The sequence below is a fragment of the Musca vetustissima genome, unplaced genomic scaffold, assembly GCF_032173495.1.
Source record: "Musca vetustissima isolate MV318-11 ecotype Yass unplaced genomic scaffold, APGP_CSIRO_Mvet_v1 utg27657, whole genome shotgun sequence".
Taxonomy (NCBI): domain Eukaryota; kingdom Metazoa; phylum Arthropoda; class Insecta; order Diptera; family Muscidae; genus Musca; species Musca vetustissima.
This window is the reverse complement of record NW_026874185.1, coordinates 1-12,400: the sequence shown is the minus strand read 5'-3', so window position 1 is coordinate 12,400 and position 12,400 is coordinate 1.

Here is a 12,400-nt window from a genome sequence, read left to right as displayed (position 1 = left end):
TGGTCTTCTGATCTTCTATGAAGAAGAAGACCTCCTGGTGTTCTATAAAGAAAACCTTCTGGTCTTCTATGAAGAAGATATCCTGGTCTTCTATGAAGAAGGTCTTCTGTGAAAAAAACTTCTGGTCTTCTATGAAAAAGGCCTTTATCAGCTCTTATATGAAGAATACCTTCTGGTCTTCTATGAAGAAGACCTTTATCAGCTCTTATATGAAGAATAACTTCATCAGCTCTCCTATGAATAAAACCTTCAACATCCCTTCTATGAAGGAGACCTTCAACATACTTTATATGAAGAAGACCTTCAACAGCTTCTCTATGAAGAAAACCCTCAATAGCTCTTCTATGAAGAAGACCTTCAACAGCTCTTCTTTTAAGGAAGACCTTCAGCTCTTCTATGAAAGAAGACCTTGAGCTTTTCTATGACAAGGCCTCTTCGAATTATATACGAAGCATTAAAATTTTCTCTTTATCTGTGTTTTCCTTTTTCATGGATCTCCTTCATACCACTCTTCATACATTCCATATATCCCATGTTGCCCCCAAAGATTTCTTCCACTGCATTTTTCTTCATTAAAAATATACAATTTTTCCCCATCCAACTATCCCGGGTGTGTCATCCGGTATAGTAGTATTGCATTGCATGCAAGAAAAATAATCAACTGGGTTTTTCCATAGCCCACACATAGTCGTCAGAGCAATAGCAACAAGCACACTGGTCGGTAGGGGTCATAAATTAAATTAAACACTTTATTTGAATAGTTTCTCTTGCACTTTTGTGTGTGCACAGATTTTGTTGGCGGCAGCAGCAATCTCTCCATGCGTATGGAATGGATGGACGTACGTAATACAATTCACCCATTGGTCTCTGGTATCTTCAGCAGCAGGAAATTTTAATTCCCTGGCTCGGTATATTCCTAGTTTTTGTTGCTGTTGCCTGCCTGCTGCTCATGTTCTTCAATGATATATAGCAACCAACCAACAGACCATAGAGTATTGAAGAATGTTCAATTACGTTGAGTGTTATGATGAAATAGAGAAGTGGACATTCCGTTTTTTGTTATGTGCACAATACTCGTCGTATGCATGATGGGGTTGCTATTTTTTTCTGAATTCAGGGTAATATTGAGTAGTGATTCAGAGAGTGCATAAATTGGAAAATTTGATATAGGAATGCATTTGAAGAAATATTATATTTCGTAGGGAAAGTAGCAATGAATCTCATTCGAACATGTTGATATCCTCCGAGTATTGAAGCACTATATACTGAATAATTAGATAGGGTCCAACATTTATTTAATTTTGACCAAATGTGGAGATTATTTGCACACTAACGAGAAGATGTGATTGTGCACAATGACAATGACCCAAGGACCTATTTGTATTTCTCAAAAAACAATTTGTAGTCCAGAAGAGGTTCTGGAGGTTTTCAATCGGAGTGGAAAAAGTGATCCGTTACAATGTGTTTGATTCGACGAAAAAAATATAAATTATTTTGATATCCTATATGAATACCATATGGTCTTCTATAAGATCTTCTGGACGTTTATAAAAGAAGAAGACCTTCCGGTCTTTTGTCATAAGCAGACCTTCTGGTCTACTACAAGACCTTCTAGTCATCTTCAACAAGATCTTTTGTTCATCTTCAAGAAGACCGGATCTTCTAAAGGAAGACCCTCTGTACTTCTATACAAACGACATATTGCCTTTTATAAAATGTCCTATTAATCTTTTATAAGACCTCATGGTTCTCTATAAGAAGCGGACCAATATGAATAACTCCAGGTCTTCTAGACCCCTTGGTCTTCTATATGAAGAACTCCAAGTCTTCTATATGAAGACATATTGGTCTTCTATAAGAAGACCTTTTGTTCTGCTATAAGAAGATATTCTGGTCTTCTGTAAGAAGCCATTCCAATCTTCTGTTTTATAAAAAGAACTTCTGGTCTTCTTTAAGGAAACATTTTAGTCTTCTATAAGAAGGAGACATTTTGGTCTTCTATAAGACGGTTTTGTGGTCTTCTATGAGAAGATCGTTTGGTATTCTATAAGAAGACCTTCTGGCCTTTTATATGAAGACCTTTTGATCTTCTATAAGAACACCTTTTGATCATATTTAAGAAGACCTTCTGGTCTTCTGTTTTAATGAAGACCTTCTTGTCTTCCGTTTTAATGAAGAACTTCTGGTCTTCTTTAAGGAGAAATTTGGATCTTCTAGACGAAAACCTTTTGGTCTTCTATAAGAAGACCTTCTAGACTTCTTCTATACAAATACCATATTGTCTTTTATAAATGATATTTTAGTCTTCTATAAAAAGGCTGGGCCTCTATAAGAAGACCAATATGAAGATGTTCTAGGCTTCTATAAGAATACCTTTTGGTCTTCGTATGAGAAGACTTTTTCGTCCTCTATAGGAGCAATTTCTGGTGTTCTAAAAGAATACCTTCTGGTCTACTATAAGAATATTTTTTGGAATTCTGTAAGAAGACCTTTGGGGCTTCTATAAGAAGACCTTTCGGTCCAAAATAGAAGACCAAAAGGTCTTCTAAACTCTATAAGAAGCCCTTGGGGGCTTCTATAAAAAAGAAGATATTTTGGTCTTCTATAAAATACCTTTAAGTCTTCTTTAGATGAAGAGTCGGCATCACTATGACTTATATTGCTTATATGACTTCTATTGCTATCACAGCCGACGGGAAGCTCTTTTTTTCATTTTACGCATTTGTACCCCAGATAAACACACCCACCTTCCCCCTACCTGCTATCTGGGAAGCCTCCGGTATTATATTGAGAAACTTCCACGGTTTTCTAAAGGAAAAACTTCTGGTCTATGATCTTCTGGTCCTATGATCTTTTATAATGCTACTTGGAAGTTTGGCCTTTTCTGCAAAAGGCTGAATCTCCGATATTAAGTAAGGAGACATATTGACCTTCTAAAAGAAACCACTTTTGCCATTCCTAAAATTGTTGATGATTTAGTTCTGTTGACATTTAGTTCTCTATAAGAAACCCCTTTGACCTTCTATAAACTTAATTTTAAAATGAATCATCAATAGCTAGGCATTTGGAGTTGGTTTTCTATGATTTCTATTTTCTAGATCTGTCTTTTTGTTGTTGATTTATTATACACTCCCTCCTCTCTGCCCGCCTGTCATCCAGCATTACACTGCAACTTGTTGGGTGACAATAAACTTGACAGACAATTAATGTAAAAATGAACATTAATTGGAGTATTGTGTATTGTTGCAGCCATATGATAATGTGATCGGCCAAGTAGAGTCTATTGTAGAGTTGGATATAAAAACATTATATGGTGGTGGTCTGGTAATTTATGACATCATTTATTTCTGTGTTTTGTTGTTTGTTGTTGCTGCAATTGTAACATAATAAGATTACAATTACAAAACACTTACAAGATACTGGTGCTGGTGTTCAGTTTTTTTCTGTCATTTTTTGTTTCCATTTATAGTTTGAAAAGTGTTGTTGTCATTGTAAATTTAAATCATAGCTTTATTATGCCATGAACAGCATGAAATAATAAAAAACGACAACAACAAATTGGAACCATTTTCAATTTAATGGTGTTTCAATGGTTCTTCTTTGGCCATTCATTGATTGTGGGAATTGGTAACTTGCAGAGAGAGGCCAGACAGACGAACGGACAGACAGCTAGACAAACTAATCTCATTAAATTGTGGAATTGCAATTGAAATTGATACGGAAACCTATTATGTGACAATTAAATGGTGAGAGAATAGTTCATAAAATGTAGCATTAAAATTTATAGTTTATCATAATTATGACTTCATGGTTTCATGATTTGATGCAAGTCTACGATTAAATTTAAATAAATAAATTTAATTAATAAAAATTCTGTACAAAACATTTTTTATAAAAAAAATATTTAATTATGTTTCCAAAATTGGGAGAAAAAGATATTCAATTCATACCTTTCCCAAGGCATTACCAATGATTACAAGAGGACCTGTTTACTTCTCAAGAAACAGCCTTCGGGACAATGACATGATGTTCAATGTTTATTTTCCCTGGGGCTCAATTTTTTTTAATTTAATCTCTTTTATGATTGGAAAATTCTTAATAATTTTAAACAATATTATAATCTACAAAATCATATACATCATCTAACATCTTCCAGGAATAATTTAACCTCCAAAATCATGAAATTAATCTAGATTTGTATTCCAAACTCAATGAACTGGATTTAATGGTAAAACTAGAATTTAGCAAAGCCACAGAGATTTAAAAGATTAGTTTGTTTTCTTTTTTCAGATTTCAATTTGTATTTGTGGCGAATCCTATTAACCTCCTCTGCAGCTATATCAAAAATCTGTTTACCGGTTGGCCGGTCGTTCTGTGTCTTGCCTGTATTGAAAACAAAAGCCAAGTTCAGTGAACTGGCATAAAGAAAATAAAAACGTGATTTAAGGTAAAATAAAAAATAATGAAAAAAACACAGAAAACAAAGTAGCACAGAGAAAGAAGACCGATAATGAGAGACAAAAGAATTCACAAAAAAAAACTGAAAATAAATTATCTCTTTTGTTTTTGTGTTGGCAAAATCAATAATAATTGTGTCTGTCTGTGCACAATTGTCTACTTGAGTGGTGGATTGGTTGAATGACGGAATTAACTGCATTTACTGTATTACGCATTATGAATTCACCTGGATGGACATACTTTACACTTGCTTCTGTCTGATATAGACAGATATCTGAAACCATCAATACTTGTAAAAAAATATTTTTAGTACCAATAGGAATACCTGATCCACTTCTACAAGTGTACATTTTGGTCTTCTCAAAAGTAGACAAAAACTTGTCTATAAGAATCAAGATCTGTTGTATAAAATGCAATTTAGCTTAACTGAATTGCAGATTTAAATAAAAAGGTGGAATTCAGCTGAAGTAAATTGAAGATTTTCTTTAAAAATTTAATTCACCTGAGCTGAATTACATACTTTCTATTGGAAACTTTATTCAGCAAAGCTGAATTGCAAATTTTTCATGGGAAACCTTATTTCACTTAGTAGAGTTGTTGAATTGTAACCGAAAACCTTATTCAGCAAATGTCACTCAGCTAATTCGTTTAGGGAAACATTTTTAAAAATAGACAAAAACGTTTCTATTAGAAGGAAGATCTCCTTTAAAAATACAATTCAGCATAACTGAATTGATGATTTAATTAAAAAGAAAATTTAATTCAGTTTGTCTGAATTAAAAATTTAATTTAAAAAATATAATTAAGCCGAAGTGAATTAAAAAAAATCCCATTAAAAATTAAATTCACCTGAGCTGAATTGCCTATTTTCTATTATAAAATTTATTCGGCTAAGCTGAATTGCAGATTTTTTAAGGAAACCCTTAGTGGAGTTGTTGAATTATAACCGAAAACCTTATTCAGCATATTCTCGGTCCACTTCATCCCAAAATTATTATCTGATCATCACAGAAAATTACAAGCGCTGTCCTTGACCATAACTGGAACCCCATGGAACATTTCAAATCGATCAGCGTTATATTTCCGCCCTCTAGTAATATCTAAATAATATCTGAATACGAAAGCACCTGTAAATATTTAAGTGTAACTTCCACATCCGAGAACATGCGGCAATATAATTGGTATCAATTTAGAGATCAGCCACTCCTCTTGAATATACTATCAACTTCTCGGGTGTATGTCCTTTAGGAGTAAATATACACGCCATAGAATCCAAATTTTGTCATTTTTCACACAAAAGTCAGGGTCAATTTGACCTGTCAAATATTGACGGATCTTTATCAAAACAGGCATATTTATTCTTTGGCCCGATCCCCTTCTCCATGTAAAATTTCAAGATGTTTGGGCCATAATTGCGGCCTCTGGAGCGACCAGATGGATGGTCCATTTCATCATATAATATAATATAATTTTTAGTGATCATGTTTTCCGATCATGGAAGGACTTTTCTTAACTAGAAACCAGTAAGGAAAGTAGTAAAGTCGGACGGAGCCGACTATATGATACCCTTCACCACTATGGGTATATTAAACAGGACTATTAGCATGAAATTGGATGAAATAAAATATGTGATATTTATCTAAATGTGAATCTACCTAGATCTATCCATAAAATATGTAAATCGACTTCAAACAAATATAAATAGGTCATCCGTTGGGCTATGTCTGTACTTCTAGAAAACGCAACTATATAATTTTATGCTTAATTTTGTACGATGTGCAAACTTTGATGTCAATCTGACTAACATGAGGAGTTTGATACCCAATTTACTTGAAATCGGGCAAAAATATATATGGTGCGTCAATTATTTAAAATCAATCTATAATAAAAAGGGCTATATCTATCTAAATCTGGACCGATTTTCACGAAACTTGGCAGACATCATTCTAGGCTCTATTCAGTACGTTATGCCAAATTTCGTGCAAATCGAAAGATATATAGGGACTTTGGGGCACCATTTTCATGAAATCGGACGAAACTATATATGAGAGCTATATCTAAATCTGGACCGATTTTCTCGAAACTTGGCAGACATCATTCTAGACCTAAGTGATTAGGCTGTACCAAATTTCGTGCAAATCGAAAGATATATAGGGACTTTGGTGCACCATTTACATGAAATCGGACGAAACTATATATGGGAGCTATATCTAAATCTGGACCGATTTTCTCGAAATTTGGCAGACAGTATTCTAGGCTCAATTCAGTACGTTATGCCAAATTTCGTGCAAATCGAAAGATATATAGGGACTTTGGGGCACCATTTACATGAAATCGGACGAAACTATATATGGGAGCTATATTTAAATCTGGACCGATTTTTTTGAAACTCGGCAGACATCATTCTAGACCTAAGTGATTAGGCTGTACCAAATTTCGTGCCAATCGAAAGATATATAGGGACTTTGGTGCACCATTTACATGAAATCGGACGAAACAATATATATGTGAGCTATATCTAAATCTGGACCGATTTTTACGAAACTTGGCAGACATCATTCTAGACCTAAATGATTAGGCTGTACCAAATTTCGTGCAAATCGAAAGATATATAGGGACCGTTTACATTAAATCGGTTAAATATATATATGGGAGCTATATCTAAATCTGAACCGATTTTTCCCAATTTCAATAGGGTTCGTCCTTGGGCCGAATAAGTGACCTATGCCAAATTTCATCCAATTCGGATCATAAATGCGACCTGTACTTTGTTTACAATTTAACATGGACAGACAGACGGACGGACGGACGGACATGCATAAATCGACTTAGAAAGTGATTCTATGTATATTCTCGAAAAGAACCATGGGTCTATCTCGATTATTTTTGCCTGTTACAAACATATGCACAAAGACATAATACCCTGTACCACAGTGTGGTGAAGGGTATAAAAACAACTACAAAACAACAACAAAATTATGCCAATTAATTTTTCTTATCCTTTAAGGGACCCCCCCCCCCCCATTCACGGGGTCAAAATTTTTGTTGATATAATTCGAATCTACACTGATTAAAGAATGTCTCTACAAAATTTCAAGTGAAAATCTCAAGAACTCTTGAAGATATAGCCTATTTATTGTATCAGCATCAAGTGACGGCTGAAGGGCTTCTCAAACTTTAAACGCGTTTTTCTCTAAACATTTTTTTGCGAATGGCGGGCACGATAACTCAAAAACTAATAACCCAATCGGTTCCAAATTTTGCAACGTTTCTCTGGGAGTGTATAGCTCTCGTATGAACTAGGATAAAGCCAATCGGTGAAGATCTTCCTTATTATTTAACTTGGTTTTTGGTAAAAAATCGGCGATTTTTCAAAAATATTTTTTCAAAGGTCCACCATTTTGTTAATTTTAGAGCGAAGTCAATAATCCTAGTTCATACGAGAGCCGACATGTACTCTTTCTAACACCGTTGGAATTTTCGGATTCCGATGTTCCAGTGACGAGTTATCATGCCCGCCATCAAAAATAAGGACTTTTCTTTAATTACAAAAAACAACAACAAAACAATAACAAAATGTTTTTGTAAATTATTTTTCTTCTCTTTTAAATCTTCAATTATATATGTGCAAAGTTACAAACCTTAACAAGCATTGGTATTGATTTACCAGCCCATTGAAAATCTTGAAAAAATAAAATTGAGAATGGGGGGGGTTCCCTTAAGTACTTTGAAAAATTTATTTTAATTTCCAATCGACGAAAATAAAAACTGACCTATTTCCTTATACCCCTTCCTCCAGAAACAAATTCTACGAACGCAATTGTTTTTTTAATCGTCAATAATTGTGTATCTAATCTAAAAAAATACAATAGAAAAAAGGGCATATATCAGGTTTATGGGAAACCACCTAACACAATTGACAAAAGATTGACTGACTGACTAGCCACAGCCAACCAACCAACAACCGCTCACACAATCAACCATTCATTCATTCAAATCAAAAAAAATCAAAGTCAACAGAAAACTGAACTAATTTTCTTTGATTTACAAACGGGACAGGCCGGCCGGCTGTCGACTGACCACCTCCCTATATGACTGTCTGTCAGCCTGCCTACCTATCTATCAATCAAATCAATTACACACAGAAAACCTAGATTCTATTTTTAAACAAATCAAAGTTTGACGTATCGCATAGAAAAAGTGAATGTCATTGCGTGCATGCATATGACGACTTTTGATTAACTGTCACATTTCAATATTTCCTTTGAAAAAATAGACACATTCTATAACAAATGAGAACCCAGTGAACAATTTTAAATGAAAATATTTGAATTTGAAGAAAAGGGTTGAAAAGGTAAAAAAAACACACTCGATTTTTCAAAATCCATAAATAATAGAAATCTATAAAAAGATTTGTCTTTAGAGGAAGATTCGTAATAATTTAAAAATTCCGAATGACATGAAATCATATCCCATATTTGTTTGATGGGACAAATACACACAACGAACCTTTATATTATTTATAAATTGTAACCATGTAACACCTTCATTAACTATTTATAGCTAGCGAATCGTTCGTGGCCATATTATAAAAAATCACTCGCCAAACAAAGTGTTGAAATATGAAATGCTTGACATTTTTGATGCATTTCAAAATAGTTGCTAACAACAAAAAAGTAATAATTAAATTTTCAACAAATTTAACTGTTATAATTATTATTTTTTATATGAACATATGTCGATATAAATATGTTTGTAATTTTTAATGACAGAATCAATAAACAAGCACGAGTGAGCTGTTGATTTCAATTGCATGCCCTGCAAAATAAAGTTATTTTGAAATTTTCACAGCACTCAGCTAAGTAGAAAAATTGACAACACAATTATTAGCTATTTGTTCAGTATTAATATTGAATGGATGTCAATATCAAATACAAAGTCAATAAATGTTGTTCACCACGTGTGTCTCAATAATAATGGGTATTAGGTTGCATATGTCTGTAGTACATAGAAACACATGTCGAAGATATTCCACTGGATGAACCGCAGAAGAAGATCGATAAAGTACCGAATGTTTTTTTTATAGAAGAACTGATGGTATTCTCCAAATATGTCCAGAGGTTATTTTCATAGAAGAACAATGGAAATTCTCTATTAAAGAAAATAACGTGTTTTCCACAAAAGACCATATTTTAATCTTTATATGCGACCAGGAAGTCATCTTCATAGAAGGCCAGATGGTATACTTTATAGAAGGCCAGAAAGAAGGCAAAAAAATGTTCTGCATAGAAAATTCGAAGGTCTTCTTTATAGAGGCCATTGTAGAAACCAAAGGGTCTTCCTGATAAAATACAAAAAAACAATGGTTCGTAGATACTTATTATAAAATTTTAAACGGTCTTCTTTATCGAAAATCCGGAGGAGGTTTTTTGAATATCTGGCCAGTGAGTATTTTCTACGAAAACGTGGGTTTATTTATAAAACGTTATAGGTTCTTCTTGAGAGAAGAATATAAAAGACCAAGGATCTTCATTAGAGAATACCTAAAGATATTCTTCATAGAAGAATTGAACGTTTTCTTTATGAAGAACTCAAGGACTTCTTCATAGAAGAAGACATGGTCTTCTTCAGAGATGACCATAGGGTTTCTTCATAGAATACTGGAGGATTTTCTTCATAGAATACCTAATGAAGACATGGTCTTCTTCAGAGATGACCATAGGGTTTCTTCATAGAATACTGGAGGATTTTCTTCATAGAATACCTAATGAAGGCCTTTTTCACAGAAAGCTGAAGGTATTCGTCATTGAAGAACTGAAGGTCTTCTTCTTCATAGAAGAGCTGAATGTCTTCTTCATAGAAGAGCTGCATGTCTTCATAGAAGAGCTGATGAAGACCTTCTGCATAGAAGAGCTGATGAAGGTCTTATTCATAGAACAAGAACATCATTATCACAGAACAGCTGATGAAGGTCTTTTTCCACAGAAGAGCTGAAGGTCTTCTTCTTCGTAGAAGAGCTGATGAAGGTCTTCTTTTTCATAGAAGAGCTGATGAAGGTCTTCTTCTTCATAGAAGAGCTGATGAAGGTCTTCTTCATAGAAGAGCTGATGAAGGTCTTCTTCTTCATAGAAGAGCTGATGAAGGTCTTCTTCTTCATAGAAAAGCTGATGAAGGTCTTCTTCTTCATAGAAGAGCTGATGAAGGTCTTCTTCTTCATAGAAAAGCTGATGAAGATCTTCTTCCATAGAAGAGCTGATGAAGGTCTTCTTCATCGATGAGCTGATGAAGGTCTTCTTCATAGATGAGCTGATGAAGGTCTTCTTCATCGATGAGCTGATGAAGGTCTTCTTCATAGATGAGCTGATGAAGGTCTTCTCTTCAGAAGAGCTGAAAGTCCTCTTTATAGAAGACCAGTTGGTCCCCTCTGAGAAAACCAGTATGTCTTTCCATTCAAACCAGTAAGTATAGCCATTCAAGGCCATTCCTAGAAGGACTTTCTATAGAAGACAAATAGCTCTTTTTCATAGAAGTCCAGTACGTCTTCTAATAGAAGACCAGTAGGTGTTCTCATAGAAAAACAAAAGATGCACCCATAGAATATCTGTAGGTAGTCTCACAGAAGACCAGTAGGTCTTCTCATAGAAGACCAATAGGTCTTCTCATAGAAGACCAATAGGTCTTCTCATAGAAGACCAATAGGTCTTCTAATAGAAGACCAATAGGTCTTCTCATAGAAGACCAATAGGTCTTCTCATAGAAGACCAATAGGTCTTCTCATAGAAGACCAATAGGTCTTCTCATAGAAGACCAATAGGTCTTCTCATAGAAGACCAATAGGTCTTCTCATAGAAGACCAATAGGTCTTCTCATAGAAGACCAATAGGTCTTCTCATAGAAGACCAATAGGTCTTCTCATAGAAGACCAATAGGTCTTCTCATAAACCAATAGGTCTTCTCATAGAAGACCAATAGGTCTTCTCATAAAAGACCAGTAAATCTTCTTATAGAAGACCAGTAGCTCTTCTCATAGAAGACCAATAGGTCTTCTCATAGAAGACCAATAGGTCTTCTCATAGAAGACCAATAGGTCTTCTCATAGAAGACCAATAGGTCTTCTCATAGAAGACCAATAGGTCTTCTCATAGAAGACCAATAGGTCTTCTCATAGAAGACCAATAGGTCTTCTCATAGAAGACCAATAGGTCTTCTCATAGAAGACCAATAGGTCTTCTCATAGAAGACCAATAGGTCTTCTCATAGAAGACCAATAGGTCTTCTCATAAAAGACCAATAGGTCTTCTCATAGAAGACCAATAGGTCTTCTCATAAAAGACCAGTAAATCTTCTTATAGAAGACCAGTAGCTCTTCTCATAGAAGACGGGTAGGTCTTCTCATAGAAGACCATTAGGTCTTCGCATAGAAGACAAGTAGGTCTTCTCGTGGAAGACCTGCAGGTCTTCTCATAGAAGAACAGTAGGTCATCTCATAGAAGACCAGTAGGTCTTCTCATAGAAGACCAGTAGGTCTTCTCATAGAAGACCAGTAGGTCTTCTCATAGAAGACCAGTAGGTCTTCTCATAGAAGACCAGTAGGTCTTCTCATAGAAGACCAGTAGGTCTTCTCATAGAAGACCAGTAGGTCTTCTCATAGAAGACCAGTAGGTCTTCTCATAGAAGACCAGTAGGTCCTCTCATAGAAGACCAGTAGGTCTTCTCATAGAAGACCAGTAGGTCCTCTCATAGAAGACCAGTAGGTCTTCTCATAGGAGACCAGTAGGTCTTCTCATAGGAGACCAGTAGGTCTTCTCATAGGAGACCAGTAGGTCTTCTCATGGAAAGCTTTCCTATAGAAGACAAGTAAATTTCGCATTGAAGATTAGACTTTTTGGTCAATTAAAGACCAGACTTTTTGGTCAATTGAAGACCAGACTATTTGGTCCAT